We start from the raw sequence: 19,159 nt of genomic DNA, 5'->3' as shown, positions 1-19,159 counted from the left end.
TTGAATGAAAACAATGTAATTAGAATGTACAGAACAGAGTTTGAATGAAAGCAACAGAATTCTAAAACAAACAATAGAATTTGAATAAAAAGAGTAGAATTTGAATGAAAACAAAATCATTTGAATGAAAACAATGGAAGTTTAAAACAAACAACAGAATTAGAATGAAAACAACGGAATTTGAATGAAAACAACAGAATTAGAATGAAAACAACAGAATTAGAATGAAAACAACGGAATTTGAAAACAAACAACGGAATTTGAATGAAAACAATGTAATTAGAATGTACAGAACAGAGTTTGAATGAAAGCAACAGAATTCTAAAACAAACAATAGAATTTGAATGAAAACAACAGAATTTGAGAACAAACAATGGAATTTGAACGAAAACAATGGAATTTGAATGAAAACAACACAATTTGAACGAAAACAACGGAATTAGAATGTATAGAACAGAGTTTGAATGAAAGCAACAGAATTCTAAAACAAACAATAGAATTTGAATAAAAAGAGTAGAATTAGAATGAAAACAAAATCATTTGAATGAAAACAACAGAATATGAATGAAAACAATGGAAGTTTAAAACAAACAACGGAATTTGAATGAAAACAACCAAATTCGAATGTACAGAACAGAGTTTGAATGAAAGCAACAGAATTCTAAAACAAACAATAGAATTTGAATGAAAACAACAGAATTTGAGAACAAACAATGGAATTTGAACGAAAACAATGGAATTTGAATGAAAACAACGGAATTAGAATGTATAGAACAGAGTTTGAATGAAAGCAACAGAATTCTAAAACAAACAATAGAATTTGAATGAAAACAACAGAATTTGAGAACAAACAATGGAATTTGAACGAAAACAATGGAATTTGAATGAAAACAACAGAATTTGAACGAAAACAACGGAATTTGAATGAAAACAACGGAATTAGAATAAAAACAACCGAATTAGAATGTATAGAACAGAGTTTGAATGAAAGCAACAGAATTCTAAAACAAACAATAGAATTTGAATTAAAAAAAAGAGTAGAATTAGAATGAAAACAAAAGCATTTGAATGAAAACAACGGAATTTCAATGAAATTAACAGAATTAGAATGTACAGTATGAAAGCAACAGAATTCTAAAACAAATAATAGAATTTGAATAAAAGAGTAGAATTAGAATGAAAACAATATAATTTGAATGAAAACAACAGAATATGAATGAAAACAATGGAAGTTTAAAACAAACAACGGAATTAGAATGAAAACAACGGAATTAGAATAAAAACAACCGAATTAGAATGTACAGAACAGAGTTTGAATGAAAGCAACAGAATTCTAAAACAAACAATAGAATTTGAATTAAAAGAGTAAAATTAGAATGAAAACAATGGAATTTCAATGAAAACAACTGAATTAGAATGAAATGAATAGAATTTGACTGAAAACAAAAGAATCTGATCAAAAACCAAAGAATTTGAATGACAACAATGGAAGTTTAAAACAAACAACAGAATTAAACACCCATGTCAGAGTGGAAGACAACAGCAATAGAAATCTCTTTAATGTGTTTTAACTACTTGCTTACATCTCTTAACACTGTTTGGAACCCTCATTTATGTTACAACGTGCAACAAATTATATGTAACAACCTCCCTCCTCACTTACTTTAAAGCCAGCAAACTCTAGAAAATATAAATGCATCTTTTTTTCCCTTTTTTTGCAGGGCTTTGGATTGCATTTACTATTTCTTCATCTCTTTTTTGCAGTTATTAATTCATCAGGTCCACCTCCTGAACAGTGTTCATGCTTAAATCATAAGCCCTCTTGCTGTTTCCTGCTCCTGAATTGGTCTCAATCATGACAACAATTTGAGAGCAGTCGGATTGTGTGATCGGAGGTACCTGATTGCGCTGATGAGCAGAGAGGTGCTGAAGAAAGGAAAGTGGGCCATCTACACTGAACAACTAATGATAATAATATGACATGAACAACAACCCAAAGGTAACACAAACAGATAGCATCACCCTTACAACACTGCCCACTGTGTACTCACCTAAAGAAAGACACAATCCAATATGAAATCATCTCTACTTCAACCTTGAGCTAAGGGTCTTGTCAACAGTAACACTTTTCCCATGCAAGTCACATTTTAGAGAACTCTGTATATCCAGGGGAGAGGGTTAATTCTTTTCATGGGTCTGCTTATCATCATCCTTTAGGCAGCATGATGCAACTTATTCCAGTATACAAAGGCTAATGCAGTTAAATCACACCTAGTGGACTTGAATGCTTGACACTAAGCTTCCCAGCATACTAGCTAGCTCGAGTGGGCGAGAAATGAACCTTGTTATGTGTCCTGACACTGGGCCCTGCTCCCCAGCAAATAAAAACATGCCTCTCACTTACTGGCTGCCTGCGCTCACGGCCCCATACATCAGCATTATAAAGGAGCTCGGCAGCCTCAAGGTCAGCTCAATTTCCTCCTGCCGTTATGAAGTATCAGAATCACAGCAAGAGGGGGCACCCACACACATGTAAAGAAATGATTTAGGGAGCGAGGGAGGGGAGGGAGAGAGAGAAAGAAAGAAAAAGAAAGAAAGAAAGAAAGAAAGAAGGGGGGGATTTGGAGTGTGAAGGAGAGGCGGTGTGTGATACAATAGGGAACTGTGACAAATCACCAGGAGAGAACCAGCCTCTTCTACAGTAAGGATGTGTGAATGCGGACAATTGTGAGAAAATGTAGAGAATATTAAGCCTACTTGCTCATTCCACACACTAAGAATGTAGCAGTCTGCAGTATATGTAATGGGATTGAGCGGTTTCTGTTTAACAAGCTGATTCCCCTCGTGTAAGCGCTCAAGTGTAGTCTGTGAAACTACAAAGCAATTAGGCCTACAGAATTATTGTTTCAGAAAATGTGAATACGATGTTTACCTTTGACTGTAATTAAATTCTAAGCAGTTACACAGGGAAAACAGCAACCTAATGCAAACCTAATGCCTTTTTTTCCTTTTGAGATCTAGACCCATTCATCACATGCCCAAGCAATTTGATAAATTACACAGAAGCATGAAAGCTGATCATGTGCGTAGCAGAGTGCAATGTGTGTATGTGTGTGTGTTTGTGTGTGTAAGCCTCTGCCTGAGTCGTCATACTTGGCTGCCTCACTGGCTGAGGTTTGACATCTTCAGCTAAGAGCCTGGGGAAATAACAGCAAATTCACTTAATGGCACCACCTCATCTATTCCTCATACAGAGAGAGGAGGGAGACAAGAAGGAGAGTTCCTTGAGGTGTTACAAAATGGCTGTGTGCTCTCGGCTGTGCTCGCCGCCTCTACCATCCGAGGAGGTGCAGGTGTGTGGGTAAACACACAGCGCATTGAGACCCATCACAGGCCGTGGTTGGCCACCAGCTGTAATTTGCAGTCCACTCTGACCCCTTTGCGAAAAAGCCAGCCAGCGCTGCCGCTGCAGAGCTTTTTGTGGTGACAGCCCAATCCAGTTTGATGTGTGTGTGTGTGTGTGTGTGTGTGTGTGTGTGTGTGTGTGTGTGTGTGTGTGTGTTGGGGGGGGGGGGGGGGGTGTCTCATATGGCTGTGCAAAGATTTGTACCTGCAATGTGCAATGACAAACATATGAAGACCTAAACCCAGCGACAAATGTGAATAGCTGCAGTTATGTGCGTGCTTGTTGGTGTAGGTGTAAGCAAGCATGAGTGTGTATGTTTATGTGTGTCTGCAGGGAGCGTTACAGAGCCAGAGGTATAATGGCCCCACTCCATCTTTGTGTGAGGTATTGCAGAACAATGCAAAGCAGAGCACAGCAGCTGGGAGGGAGCCTGGGCTTGGGATGGCATGCAGTTGGATAACGTCTCAGGGTAACAGCAGGTATGCTATCAGTGCAGCCTGAATCCCCTCAGGGCTATTTACAGAGACTCTGACCCCAGCGAGGCTGGGCTGATGACGTCTCCGTGCCTGCAGCAAAGGAAAAGCAAGACCCGAATTCATGCCACTGCTTCCTATCAGCTGCACAACATTTTATTCCAGCAGCCCTTAACAGCTCTGCAATTGTTCAAATGATTTACTAACGAAAAAAAAACCTCAATGGCTCAACGAGTATATTTACAAGGACTGTAGCTGTACAATAATTTACCCAATAGGGACAATACTCTGAACAATAAACTGCTATGTAGACATTCTTTTCCAATTAACCTAACCTGAATACGGTCAAAGTCAGAGGAAGTGTAATCACATTAAGGCATGTACTGCCTTATTCAGAAGCATTTTGGATATATGTTCACCTTAATAGAGCGATGAATCATAACTGGAGCTGACAGTGTATTGCAGCAATCAAAACTGCCTGACAAAAAGAGGCTCTAGCATCTGACTCAGCTTTCATGTAGCTGCCAGATTAATAGTACAAATTGCGGTGTATTTGCAGAATGTGTGGCAAGGCAGTAGCAACATCACAGAAAAATATGGTATGAGGCTGAGCACTGGGAAGAAACTGACGCTGCAACATAACATGGAGGAGGAGTCCAAAGATATTTACTGGGCTTTGGTGCGCAGCATAAAAACGGGAAGAAATAAATTAATAAAATACTTCTGGAGAATAGGCTCAATTGTGGTGCTATATGAGTGTAGCCAATTACACAATCACACATGGGTTACAAATAATTGTTTTCATTATCAATTAAGATGAAGATTATTTTCATCAATAAATTGATTTGTTGTGAAAAAAAAGAGCCTACTGTGACCATTTCCCGGAACCCAAAGGAGCATTTTCAAATTAATAATCTCATATTAATTATTATAATCAAAAAAATGTAAATGGTTTGCAACAACTTCTGAATGTTTTTCTGTAAATTGACGCAGCCTGGCCAGCAACAACCCTATTTTGGTATGTGATCTACTAGAAGAAAGAACACACACCAAGAAGACCTGTGCGATCAATACAGTTACTTTCATTTTGATCTGCCAACAAACTAAAGTAGGGCTGTGCGATATGACCAAAATCTCATATCCCGATATAAGAATTCTATCGTCCGATAACGATATAAATCACAAAAATGTAACATTTTCTGTAAATTCTGTGAATCTTGGGCAGCTCGACTTGCGGGAAGTGTTTCCAGCTGCGCATCGTGTAGCTGGAGTCGAGTGTTTTAACCGATGCATGAAACGATACATTTTTAGACATAAGTTGTAACGGCCGCCGTTTTCTTTGTGAGTATTTATTACACGGCGTGCTGCGGGGAAAAGTCTGTTCTAACGTTTGAGTCTAAGGTTTATTTTTTAGCACCTGACGGCTCTTTTCTACTTCTCATCCGGAAATAATCTGCTCTTTCACGTGATTCAGTATATTTTTGAAAAGTCTCAACAGAATCTTGAGCTTTATTGTGAAAGGTTTATGTGGAACATAAACAAGCGGACACGCGATGCTGTTACCGTCATTGTTGCTAACCACAACGCATTAAAACAGGCGCTTGTCCGTCCGTAGTGTGGTTATATAAAATATAAGAGAAAGAGAGAACTTTAAGAAATTAATATAGCCACTACAGTGACCATCAAAACCATGAAAAAATATTGCCGTAAACAGTTTATTTTGCGACACCACGAAAGAAACGATAGCGTAAAATGAAACGATAGACGTTTTTATATCATCATCCGATATATATCGTTATATCGCACAGCCCTAAACTAAAATGACTTCCACATCTCCTTCATTATGATGTTGGATGGTAACGTAGAAATAAACGGCAGCTGTGAAAGCTCACTCCACGTTAAAATAATTCGCTTGAATTATTGAATTGGATTAAGATGTTTATTTTACCGCTCTGTGCACTAAATCTGAAGATTAACAATTTTCTGGAGCTTTAATCTCTTATCTTATTTACAGCATAAAACATAAAAACATAACCGTGTTGCATTTTACGGTTATGTTTTTATGTTCTATAGATTTTTATCAACATTTTATCATCATCATCTGATATCATCTCTCATCAGAGTAGGTGACACTCATAGGGATCATTTTGTCTCACGTGATGTATGAAAACCTCACTTTTTGTGACCACACAGGCAGTTTGAATTAGAAAGTGTGGCTTAACAGAGAAAATTGAGAAACTCTTTGTCTCCAACTGGGGTTTTAGGTTTCATCCAGCCAGATAATGTAAAAAAAGCCTAGCTGTGTTGGACTTCCCTCTGACTCCTAAGCAGGTAAGGATAAACAAGCTCAGGCCAGCTGATTGGAGCTGAACTTTCAAAATAAAATACTTGCATATAATTAGGAAAGTGCATGACTGGTCGACTAGATGTCTAAACATTGCTGCCCTAGCTAGTCAATTACAGAAATACTATTCAGTTAAATGTATTATTCCTATTTTATTAATGTACAACAGCAGTTACGGTTTCAAAGACGGTATGTCGCCACCAATTCCATGACTGCATGATAGACAATCACGAGCTAGCTGGCCTAACGGAGAAAAAGGAGAATTTATAGCTAGTTTCTAGCCAATACTGACTATTTGTGCACCCTGCTCATCTATGGTACCCTGCCAGATCCCAGAATGTAAAGCATACTTGACTATAGGAAGGCATTTGGCACTTTGACAGCACTCATTTTGCAGTTGTGTCAGATTACATTCACACCATAAACCAACCGCTGTGGAGTTAGTTTAAAACCAGACCAAGATCATGCCCTCCAAATGGTCTGATAGTGGTTTTGGTTACGGACAGCATGTTCACAACTGCACAAGCAAACTGCACTGAAGGGGAGAACAGATTCAGTCCAATTTAAAAGGACTAAACACAGCAACATTTCTGCAAAGACCACATGTAAGATCACATGGCTTCAACTACATCTGTAGTGAGAACTGTGATTGAGGTCATGAATTGTGATTCTACTCAAAATGACTGCAATTCTTGAAGCCACATTGTTCACTCCAGGCCTAATCACAACCACCAAGGTGAACCATAGCAGGGAATAGAAGATTATGATCCACCAGCCAGTGTTGGGTCATGATGACAGGACAACTACACAAGAGGGAGCACATTTTTCATCCTCTGAATAAGTAATGCTACTAAACGTCACATTGTAAAAATGTACTGTTGATATAACGCCGCGGCCATATTGTGCTCTTTACATAAATTCTAGCAACAACGTCATTTAACAGACCAGCTGATAACTGCACGGATAATACATATTGTGTGTGCAGCGGTGCTGGAGCAGGAAAATGGATGCCTCCTGTGAGCTTTCCTCTTATATAAAGCCCTCTCCTCTCTCATTTTAGTGAATGGCTTCCCACTACTTGGCTCCCCACGGTTAGCTTGTCAGCCCCCTCTCCATCTCTTTTCTCTGCACCTGCATCTGACACTGCGAGTGTTCTGTCACCCACCTCTCCACATCCCCCTGGAGAAAATGTTCAGCCCCGCCCAGCTAGCTCCCAGCAGCCCCTGGGGCCTGGGACAATTAAAAACGAGGCAGGAGCTCAGTCGAGCTGTCATGCAGAGTCTCAGATGGCACCCTGCCTATAAGGCTCCAGACATAGGGGGAGTTTGGTATGTGAGCCCAAAGAAAATAATATTAGTGTCTGTTGTACTTGAGATCAACATTCACTCTAGTGCAAGGTGATGGCAGCATATCAACACTCTGAAAGCAATGCAGTCTGGCTGGAGCGATATATTTGGCCTTACAGTATTCAGACACTGCCTGACTGCACACTCACACAGGCACACACACACACACACACACACACAAATCCACTGCTATATTCCAGTGTCAGCCAATTACAGGCCTGCCCTGACTGCCCTTGACTACACTCCCTAACCTCCCTCCACAATCCATGTCAAACCCCTGTGCACGGATTTTTTTTTTTTTGCCCCTCTTGCTCCCTTCTTTGCTTCTTCTTTTTACTCAGAGTCTCTGTCTTCAGGGTCTGAAATATTTAGCAGCCCCATCTAAATACACCTTCAGGCACAGAGTCAGAGCTGTCTCCCTCACCAGGTAAAAAGTAATGAGAGCGAACGAGAGGGAGACAGTGGAGGAAGAGTCGGTGTAATATCTCATCAGTATTATTAAATCATTTCTTCCCTCGGCAGCCCCTGGGTGGTCTGGGGTTGCGTTATTTCTCAGTCAGGGTTCAGTGGCCTCATGCTCCTAGGGTTGAGTCTGGCCGCTCTCCCAGCTTAGTGCTGTACTAAGCAGGTGTCAGGGGAGTTTCCCCTCAATTAAGCAGAGGTAAAGTAATGCCTCTCACCGTGGCGGTGCCGTGAATACATTAGTCTTGCTGTCACCACAGGCTACAGCATCGAGATGCATGAAGAAGACAGACAGCTGCTGAAGCAGGTGAAGCAAACGAGCACATGGATACTAATGTATTAAAGCAGGGTTAGGTTAAAACAGGACATGATCTAAAACCCTTATCTTACACAGATGAATACATCAGTATTGGGGGGTTTTCTTCTTTTTTTTTTTATGTATGCCCAAGTAGTATGCAGGGTAATACAGTACTGTTTTAGAGGGAGCTGAGATAATGAGTTTGTATTAGCTGTCTGAGCAGATGACACTGGAGGACACCGAATCCTTGTTGTGTTAATTAAAGCTCAATGAAATGATGCCGATGAAAAATTAGCATGACCCACAGCCTCAGTTAGGGATACAGCCAGGAAAATGGATCTCTCCGTTGAGTTGTTTTCAAGGAGAGGTACACAGAGAGAATACTTTCAGAAACAAAAGCTGAAGTCGAAAATAAATCATTTTACACAATTAACTGATTAGGTTTAAGTGGCGGCGTCGGAGGAATCAACGACACCCGCGGTGAGAACAAAGAACCTCTCATTATACAAATGCATAAGATAGCTGAATCGCTGTTATATTTACCGTTGTGTTGTGTGCTTGCTAATTTTGAAAAAACAAAACTCAAAGCAACAAGCCAGCAATCATATCAATCCAGAACTGCCTCCTTGACATTTTTAGCCAGCACACTGCAATCACCCTGCTATTTTACTCCATCTGAAAAGCCATCTGAAAGGTGGTTTATAAAAAAAAAAAAAAAGATGTCAACAGAACCAATAATGCCTTCCTTTGTCAGTCTTTATGTGTGAGCATTACAGTGTACTGGACAGATGTATTGAAAAGGGCTGATTGATGGCTTCACTGCAGACTGTCTGTCCACCTCTCTCCCTGATGAGACATGTCAATGTAAAGACACATGAACGCAGCAGCCTGTCCTCCATTTTCTCCTCCTCTCCTCCTCCTCCCTTGTCAGAGGCAGGGAGAATGACGCAGTAAATACAGATGCTGTGTGCACCGTAATTCTGGCGCCCGCTACCTTTTATCTGCCGTGACAGCTTCTGCTGCTGTCGAAATCAAACACCCGGGCGCGAGGAAAAAGCTAGTATTCCTTTTAATAAACTGCCAGGCGGAGCAGAGTGAGAGCAGAAAAGGAAGGCACTCAGCTCCACTCTGCACTGGCCAGGCTTGGCTAAGCAGCAGCTGAGGGAAGCGGTGATATAAAAATGGGGAGAGCGCTCCTTCAGGCATTAGTCGGTATTATGCTGCTCACGCAGGCTAAGGCATCCAGCATCATTGCACTTACGGAGAGCCGTGTGAGCCAATCGGTCAGCGGGGAGTGTTTGGTGCTCAGCGGGGATACGCACGCTGAGACGAGGACCGGCGTGAGAGACGGTGGGCAACCCACTCAGCACCTGCTCCCCAACTCTACCTCAGCCCCCTTAAGGTGCCAGGGTCAATTAGTTACATCCCTCTATTCATGCTCTCAGCCTGGATCAACAGAAACAACTGAAGAGCAGCCTGACAACAAGAAGAGCTCTGAACTGCCCATCAGCAAAATAATAAATTCAAAGTCCTTAAACAAATCAATCAATGTATTAAAGCATAATAAAAAAAAACTATAATTCATCAACTAACATTACACCTTCTCAAAATGTGAGTATTTTTTATTAACAAAAATTATGTTTCAGTTTTTTAGTTAATCAGACAAACTAAAATATAAACAAATCACACTGAAACATTATTAATTCTTTGATTGGAAGCCATAATTGATGAATGCTCAACAGTGAAAACAAGCAATTTCCGCAAATCTCCAACTGGTTCTTTCTCTCTTTGTGTGTGTGTGTCTGAGAAAGAAGAGGGATGGCGGCTTCGGAAATAGACAGCTTTTTGTTCTGACCCCACAGCTGTCACTAGCATAAGAGGGCCAGTCACAGGCAGCACACATGAGCATTTTAGATATACAGTCCCACCCCCTTGACACTGCAGCAGAGGAGGAACAAGAGGGTTGTGCTTTAGGTGGCAAGACCCCTGGGGATGCTGTCGTATTTCACAACAGGGCAAAAATTCACGAAATACCTGGTCAATGTTTCGAATCCCGCACCATGACTGTGACCCTAACACCCGTAATGTTCTTCCTTATAATCCAAATATGAGCCATGTGTGTCCACATCAATCAGCCATTTTCATTTGAGCTTGTGCTCTTCTTTATCACCATTACTACTGCAGTAATTGAGGCGGTGCTATGGAGAGGCTGTGCAGTTTACCTCCATCTGGGAGGTCAAGAGGAATGCAATTGGTTGACAATGATTATGCTCTGCCTGATTAGGCTACGGGCTACCGCTGAATATTTAGCACTGATTAGACTAAGCCCTGTAGAGAGCCATGTGGCTCACTAACAAAAGGGACAAGGCACAGGGCAGGGAGAAAAGGCTACTAATCAGCACGAGCTTGCTGAACCGGGCTATCTCGCACTTAATGGCTCGATCAATCTGCTTTTCGCATTTGTACGTCGTCCTTAACAACTCCGTATTTGTGATGACTTTATTTAGCGCTTTTTTGGGGGTGAAAACAAACAACAGCTGTGAATAAACATTTAGTTAGTTTTAACAAAGAGCCTATTAAAATCTGCGTCTATGAAAATAAATAATTCCAGGGAAACTATCCATTTAGGTGCTGAAATGGAAAGGGAAATTTTACTGATAACTATGGAGGGTAAGTTGCATGTAATCCACAGGGGACACAGCATAAAAAAAAAACCCAAAACAAACAAACAAACATCCCATTCATTAATGAATGGATTCTCCATTCTTTTCTCTTCACTGATTGGAACGACGTCAAATAAGTGACATCAGCCTATTGACTGTGGCCTGTGTTTACATACTGTGTGTCCTTGGAGATCCAGTTTTGCACATTTGTAACATGTAGAGATAGATCGAAATACTTTCAAACAGTTATTTATTCATAATCGAGATTTCATTTTTTCCCGCAAACAAAAGGAGGAACCCAAAATGAAAAAACAAAACAAAAAAACAAACGTCTCCCACTGCTATTGGCCAAATTGTTATTTTAAACATCGCTATCAGTCTAGAATTACACAATTGTTGCCTCCTAAAGCGATTGTGATATTTACGCTGAAGTGCCCTCCTGATTGAAACGGTCGGGGGAGGGAGGTGGCGGCTGAGGAATGAGGAAACAGTGGAAAGATGTTAAGAATGCAAAAGAGACAAGCATGGTGAAAATGAGATGAGAGGAGGAAAAAATGACCGGGAGAAATGACAGCAGGGCAGAGGGAGTAAGGAAGGAAAACAGATGGAAGGGAGGCAGGGACACGTGCACTTATTTGCAGAGACTTTTAACTGTCTTGATCCTCAATAAAGAGGCGAAACTGATTAGGTTTATATCAAACGGCTGCTTGTAACACTGTGCCTGTCGCTGAGAGCGCAAATCACAGTCAAGTCAGGTTTTCCTCTTTTCCATTTGAAAGAGCCGGCTCTCTCCTCACTTGTCTTTCACTCTCTCCTTTATTCAACACCACACAGCCTCCTAAAGCGCCAGCTTGTCAGAGTGACAGATGCAGACACGACCACTGACCTAAATCACTCTTTTCCAGCACATTAACCTCCGTGTCCTTCCACCTTTTACGCAAAACACCAAACACTAACATAGGAAAACACTCCAACACCACCGACACGCTGCACAATGAGAGGCAACCCGCAAACCCCACCCAGCTCTATCTTCATCATCCTCTCTGATTCAAGACTACATCTCAAGTGTCTAAACAGAGAAAAAAAATATGTATCATGCCCTCAGGCTAAATAAATCACTGCCTATTGTTCCTAGAAGGACTTTTTCTACCCAGCATTGTGACAAAAAAATGTGTAAGTGGAGGACACGCAAACATTTCTCTTCACCTTGGAGTCAACGTGGAAGGGATCGATAACACTTTAATTACTGTAGCTCCATGTTTATGAAATGCAATAATCATTCATTAATGATGCAGACAGCGGCAAGCAGGCGGCCGGGGCCGGGCGTCAGGGCTGCGTGCAAAGGTAGGTGAAGGGAGGGGATGGGAGGATTGGCGTAAATGATTCATGGTTTGATATCTCTCCTGTATAATGGGTTCCTCCGGGGAGCTGCTGGGGCTCCGCTGCAGCGACTGACTGCCTGGCTGGATGGCTGCCTGGTTCGCTCCGACTCTGCCCAGGCTGCTTCTGCCACTGCTGCCCAAGATTAAAAAGGCCTGCCTTCCATGAAAAGCGGCTCAGTGAAAACAGAGAGCGGGGATATGCACGTACACACATAAAAGGCTTGATTCAATATCGTCTGACAAAGTATCTGAGGGGGAGTGAAGGAGGGGAGACAAGCGAAATACCAAACTCCTTCTAGGGAGAAAGCATTAGCTGCAGAGATAGTGAGGATACTTGTGACATCTAATGGGAATATGCCAGCATTTCTTAAAGGATGGGATTTTTCAAGACTCTGTGACTTAAAATAAAACTGATGTACCCACGTGTATGTGAGAAGCTGTGACTCTCTCTGCTGCTCTCCATCTGGGCACCAAAGGTTTTTCCCCAGAACACAACAACGCTCTAAGAAATAGGTGACAGAATGCACTGCCAAGTTTGTCCGAGGTAAAATGCCAATATTTCAGAAACACAGCCTATTTAGCAAAAACTCCCCTCTATTTCTTCCTTGCCAAGCTTGGAGGATGGACACCTTAAAGTAGCCACGTGTAGGTTTTGTTGGCCGACTTATCACTCATGTTACAAAGAGAACTGATGTCAAGTGCGGATTTGGAATTTAAGAAGAGATTTATACAAAAATAGATCAAGATCACAACCTCTCGATTACCATATCAATACATGCTCTTGGGAGATACACTCACTGACACTGTAGATGCGATTCTATATAGGTGAGGCAAATAATGTAACAAATGAGCTGCTAACTGGAAAGTAATCTCTGCGGCCTTTTTAGCAACATCTCGCCCTTACTTCTCCATATTACGCTGGCTGACTGATAATTACCAACACATCTAGTTTTTTGGGGGGTTTTTTGCACTTAACACTCTCTTCTTTGTTGGTAGGTCAGCTTATGATGACATAGCTGTGCTTTTCAGCCTTCTTCTCATAGCACCTCTCCTGCTGTGGCAATCCTTCTCCAAGCTCAGCTCAGCTGTGCCAGCAGTGTATTTATGTCAGTTTTCTCCAACAGTAGCAACACGGTCCGCTCTTGAGTAGGGCTGCCACAAACGATTATTTTGATAGTCGACTAGTCACCGATTATTTTTGCGATTAGTCGACTAATCAGATCATCATCCATTGGACGTACAGCGTACAGCTTATTGCACCAGCAGCATCTGCTCTTATAGAACTATCATTAGCTTACAGCTTTAAGTGTTTGTGCTAACTAAAAATAAAGACAAGATGGTAGTTTATTAATTTTTAATGAAATTTGCAGATTGTTTCGGTGAAGTTTAATAAACTCCTTGCTTTCTAAAATATAACAGGACACCGGAGTATATTCTCCAGCGTCTCACACTTCTGATAATCAGCTGTCTGCTTGACAGTTTTAGCTGTGCAAAAACTATAACTTTAATCTCAGCCAAACCGATTTACTCAGGAACAAATAAAATACTAAAGAAAGCCAAACAATAACATTTTTAAGTTATCTAAGTGACTTATATATATGTTTAACCTGACTAGCGGCGGTGGGTTTGAAAACGATTTGCCGGGAGTCCGGTGTTCTCACGGCTCTAGTTAGCCTTGCCCCCGCCTAGCTAACGAGCTAGTGGGTAACAGACGTCTCCGAAAACGTCGGAGCGCTTTTGAAAATATGTGGTGTCTTGATAAACTGAGCAGATATTTGAGGTTTACACAGCTACATTCTCGCCTGAAAATATGTTAAACGTTTTTTTTGTGACCCAGAAAGAATAATAAGAGTAAAGTTAAAACTAACTAGCTGCCGCCATTGTTGACAACTGCGCTGGGCTGCGCTATGAATTCTGGGACACAGCTTCTTCTTCTTCGGGGTTTAACGGCAGCTGGCATCCTTGTACATGCAGTGCTGCCATCTTCTGTTTCAGTCCGTTATTACACTCTTAAATCCTACTACTCATTCCTGCGTCCTTTGTGATCTTACAAAGCTTCAAACGATGCGTCGACTATTAAATTAGTCGTCGACGATTTTAATAGTCGACATAATCGTGACTAGTCGACTAATCGTGGCAGCCCTACTCTTGATCTCTCTAAGGAACGTCTTACGAGATCGCCTTTTACTTTCACAACACCTCAGATAAAAGCACAAAAAAAATAAAAGCTACTTTTGGCTGCTCCCTTATTCAAAGCAGGGTCACTACAGCAGGGCTTGTGTCTCCTTCGAGGATCAAACCAGCTACCGTCTGCTTATTACCACTACACTATAGAGCCCCTATAAAAGCACATAAAAATACTACGTCATAAAAGAAGAAATTAAGGCAAACAAATGGAAAGGTCTTAAAGCGCCAGTACACCCACCGTATTAGCCGCGTCACGGGCAGCTAGTAATGTCGTCACACAGCCATACTCCAAACACAATTAGACACATTATTACTTAATTGTTTCTGTCCCAAACTACAAATATGGAAAAAACTACTCATGCTATCACATCTGCTGGATACATTGACTTCCAAGTTAGTGATGAGAACAGAACTACTTTAAAGTGTCCTCCCACAGGAGCTCCACAGGGAGCCAACTTAAGAAACAAAAATGGAGGAAATTTGTGCTAAATAGATATTAACTCTAAAAAGATACCAGCTAGATTTAGCATAGCGGGACTGTTGAGGCTTATTATGTGCCACAGAGGAATTTAATGTGCACTGAAAGAGGGCTATGCAATTTACCCCCAATTTCTTACAGTGTAACTGCATTACAGGGAAAAGCATAAGGTCCAAAGTGGAGAGCGGGAATTGTTACCGAGATCAACACCTACACTCATGAGAATACAGGCAAATCAGCATTGCTTTAAGACAGACTTGAAAAATCATAAACTTATCCCTAATAAGCCACCACCTCACATATCCCCCAATGTATCTCCTCTTCACCCGCAGAAAGAGGGGGGGGGGGGATGAAGAGATTAAAGTTGTAACATGTTGGGCTAATCATAACATAGACAGTTTAGTGCCATCTCGCATAATTAAATGCTTTGCACTAACCACCTAATGCATACTAATTTGGAACAATCCACTCCTAGAGCTGGCAGACCATGAAGCTCCCTGCAAAGGAGGTGCTTGTCTCACTCTCCCTCTGCGTGTGTGTGTGTGTGTGTGTGTGTGTGTGTGTGTGTGTGTGTGTGTGTGTGTGTGTGTGTGTGTGTGATTTGCAGAGGAGTAAGGTGCTAAAGGTCAGCCTGCGGACTTGAAAGAAAAGGTCAAGCATTATTACAACATGACTAAATAAACAGGCTGTGCACAGCCCCCAGCCCAGCCGCTGTGAACACTCGAAGCCTCTACCTACAAGCCGTACTACCTGCCTGTTTGGCTGGTTGGGATTCAGCTTCATCTCTTGTCTTTATCCACATATCCCTCCAGCTCTACGACAGCTGACATGAGGACTGTCATATCCTGCCTAGATTCTTATCCCATGCTGGCTTTATTGCTCTTTTCCTCCTGAGTAACAAACACACATGCGCACACACACAGACACAGAGCAAACGAGAGAGGAGCGAGGGAAGCGGGGCTGCTGGAGCGTGCTTTAAAGCACATTAATATTAATTGCAGCACTAGCTGGAGTGATAACATAGACAAGATGCCCCTGCGAGGGAGCTGGGCGCAGTCAGTCCCTGCTTTTTGTTAGCAGCACTACTCATCTGTTGGCCGTGGTGAGACGGCAGGATGACGAGCATTTCGTCTTTGAATTGCTTGTTTTATATTAGAAGGGGTCTACCCTCAGCAGAGAGGGGAATTTGTGTTTGAGAGCGGTTACTGTGTGTGGGCACGTGTGCGTGTATGTGTGTGTGTGTGTGTGCACAAGGCTAGCCGTGATTTAAAAAAAAAAGACTAGGGAAGATGAATTATTAGACTAGTGGCTACATCAACAGCAATAGAAATGTGCTTTAGAGGTAACAGAGAGTGCTTAAGCGATCTTGCTTTTATCTCCTGTGCTCTGCCTGGCTTGGCTGCATTTTATGTCCTCCACACACAACTCAGTATTCTGTGAGAAATGAGCTCTGCTAAAGGATGTAAATAATCTGCTGTTCTGCTTAGAAAACCTGCTTTTTCAGGACAGTGGAGGCAAAAAAAACAAAACAACAACAGCAGAAACAAAAAAATAAATCAAGTTGAAGCCTGGGTGTTGAAGCTCATCTCCACCTCTTGGCTTTTTTCTCCCCCTGTAGCAATAGCAGGCAGCTGCAGGCATCAACAGATGACAGCTATATCTCTATAGTCCTCCATTTTTACCTCACCCTCTCTTTTTTCCATTTCTGTCAATTGCTATTGAGAAACTGACGCCGTGTTTGGTGCCGCCTCACTGTAGTGGGTTTGGGGCTGTACGATTTTGTGCCTTTTTTTTTTCCCTTCTTCTTTCTCCCCCCCGATTTCCCCCCAGACTCATCAATGCCCCATTACCAAGTCAAATCAGGTGGTGCTGCAGATATTTGCCGAGTACCAAGGCTGCAAGCAGAGACACACAGACACACAGAGGATTCGTTTAGGAAGCCTGGGAGGTTTTCTAACGGTATGCTCTCCACAGGATCACAAAACAGGGTGAGGAGGTGAGCGGAGGAGAAATCACTGCTGGCTAAATGCTTGTGAGTGGTTTATGGCTCAGAGGGCAGAAAGGGAAACAGAGATGTGGTAATGCATCTCTCTGACACTCCTTTAAGCAGCCGACCAGACTGTAATCTCATGGGCCCTGTAGTAGTCGCACGTTATTGTTTCTCATTTCACATGTCACAAACAATTAAAACGCGCCTGTCGATTCCCGTGCCCCATGAGCTCCATTTACCCATGAAACAAAAAAAAGAAAAAACGAAAATACACGTTTGAAAAAAGGAGAAAAAAACCAGCCAGTATGATCTCTTTTCTTACATGTATCCACATTCCTAAGCTAAATTCCCAAAGATTGCCACGTATATTTCTCACTTTCATCGTCTTTATCTCCCTGCGACAGCAAATATAAAGTGAACGAGCCCCGTGTAATGTAAGCAGCTGCATTAGCGAGGCAGAGTGATAAAGTGAAAAGCAAAAAAAGGGGGGGAGGTAAAGACAATTCGTCCTTTTAGTTTCCTCTGCCTGTTGTCATCCTCTTTATAGCAGCAGCTACACAGGCAAGACAAAAAAAGAACTCTGGGGAAGAATCAGGCAGAAGAAAAGAGAGAAAGGGAAAAAAAGTAGCACTGTGTGTTTTATGTAGAGATTTTCACAAGCCTGTTGTTGATTAGAGGAAAAGTCTGAGTGCTAAATACAGAGGGAAACAGGGAGAAGAAAGGGAGGACTGCTGGTTCTCCAGGAAAGGGTCTCTGAGGGCTGTCAGAGGTGCCGGTGAATCTCTTCCCTGTGAGCAAGCCGCTGCACTTAGGAGAGAAATTTAAACTCCTACTGTTATGAGAATTTTTGGCTTTCATTACACCAAGGGCGCATGTCGATGCTCTCGTGGATGCATCAGAGTGCACACGCACGATGTGAAGCCAGATGCCAGCTTTCTCTACCGGAGTTTTTGCTGGCTTTGTGCCGAGCAGATCGTTTGCTTTGTGCCAAGAATAAAAAGGCAGAGACTGAAACTCTTTGACGGCGCTCTCCCCGTGCTCAATCGCAATCATGAAACATGTGCACGGGAAACAAAACCGTCCACCACTTTGACTAGGGATCCGTGCGACGGCGTGCGACCATCTCGCCCGTCAGTCGCGCTGTTTAAAATTAACCGGAGCAAATCGAGATGGAGCGCAGCTGACTGGACCCATCCAGTTGGAATTATTTGAGATGTGACAAGCACTTAATCAAGCTGTCATCTGCAGCGCCACACTAATGCATAAACGAAGAAACAAAGCAGGATTGCGAGGAGCTGGAATCGAGCTCGGCTATGCAAAGAACCACACCAAATATCGTTTTCCTCATTTGAGGAAGTGGCGAAATGGAGAAAGGAAGAGAAACCGGCCTCCCAGTGAGCTGCTGTGCCCCAGCTCGACTAAGTGACAGTGAATCCTACAGTGAGTCGATTTGCTGCTTTTGAGTGCCTGAAAACTTGTCTGGCAGAGTGCTCACAGGGGAGAAAGACAGATGGGGAGAATGTAGGGACGGAGCCTCACCTGTAGCTGTCTTCTATTTGTCTGTTCATCCCTGGAGGCTTTTGGGCTGCTTTGGTACAACAAGGGAGGGTGGGGGTAGGGGGTAGGGACAAAGAAAGAGCTCTGAGGCCATCAACAGACAAAGCAAGAGACAAAAGGACAAGTTTACAGGTAAATAGTGAAGAGTAGCTGGCAGGAGGGCTGAGGAAAGCTCGGGTTTCAGACAATCGATGATCACTCACTCTTCCACAAAAACAAAGATGTTAATAACATGACATTCACCTCGAGGAGCATGTCTTGCTGCTGCTTTATACCAGAGTTACAGAGCAAAAAAAACCAAATTTTTTTTAAAAAAAACTACAAAAAAACAACATTACTGAATACAGTAAATCACATGTGCAAAGCAAGCTTTGACCTGACTTTCAGCTCCCCAAAGCTGACACGACGCCGTTTGAGCATGTGCGGCTGATGACAGGAGTCATTTGCTACATCGCTGATTTGAAAAACAGGAGCACTTGAAGATGACACAGAAAGACAACTGTATTGTCATCTTAAAGAGGATCTATGAAATCAGTGGGACGAGATCAATGCCGCCTCTCCCTCGCTCTCACG

At 42.2% G+C, this 19,159-nt stretch overlaps 1 protein-coding gene across 4 annotated transcripts in view; it reads right to left on the bottom strand.

The window, feature by feature from the left end:
- The window catches only part of rerea (arginine-glutamic acid dipeptide (RE) repeats a), a 130,317-nt gene that overhangs the window by 102,527 nt on the left and 8,631 nt on the right, over positions 1-19,159 (bottom strand). The window contains exon 1 of one of the 4 annotated variants that reach the window (XM_085393044.1): positions 18,569-18,617. The exons of 2 other annotated variants lie outside the window; for them this stretch is intronic. The gene's annotated coding sequence lies outside the window, so the exon portion shown is untranslated. Of the gene's footprint in view, positions 1-18,568; positions 18,618-19,159 lie in introns of those variants that run through there. One more of the 4 variants, XM_085393046.1, reaches the window with a different exon arrangement.

This window comes from Rhamphochromis longiceps, linkage group LG20 (assembly GCF_057381845.1).
Source record: "Rhamphochromis longiceps isolate RC_006_pf linkage group LG20, R_longiceps_female_GT1.1, whole genome shotgun sequence".
Classification (NCBI taxonomy): domain Eukaryota; kingdom Metazoa; phylum Chordata; class Actinopteri; order Cichliformes; family Cichlidae; genus Rhamphochromis; species Rhamphochromis longiceps.
The sequence above is the reverse complement of the archived record's forward strand: the minus strand, read 5'-3'. Positions and strand labels throughout refer to the sequence as shown.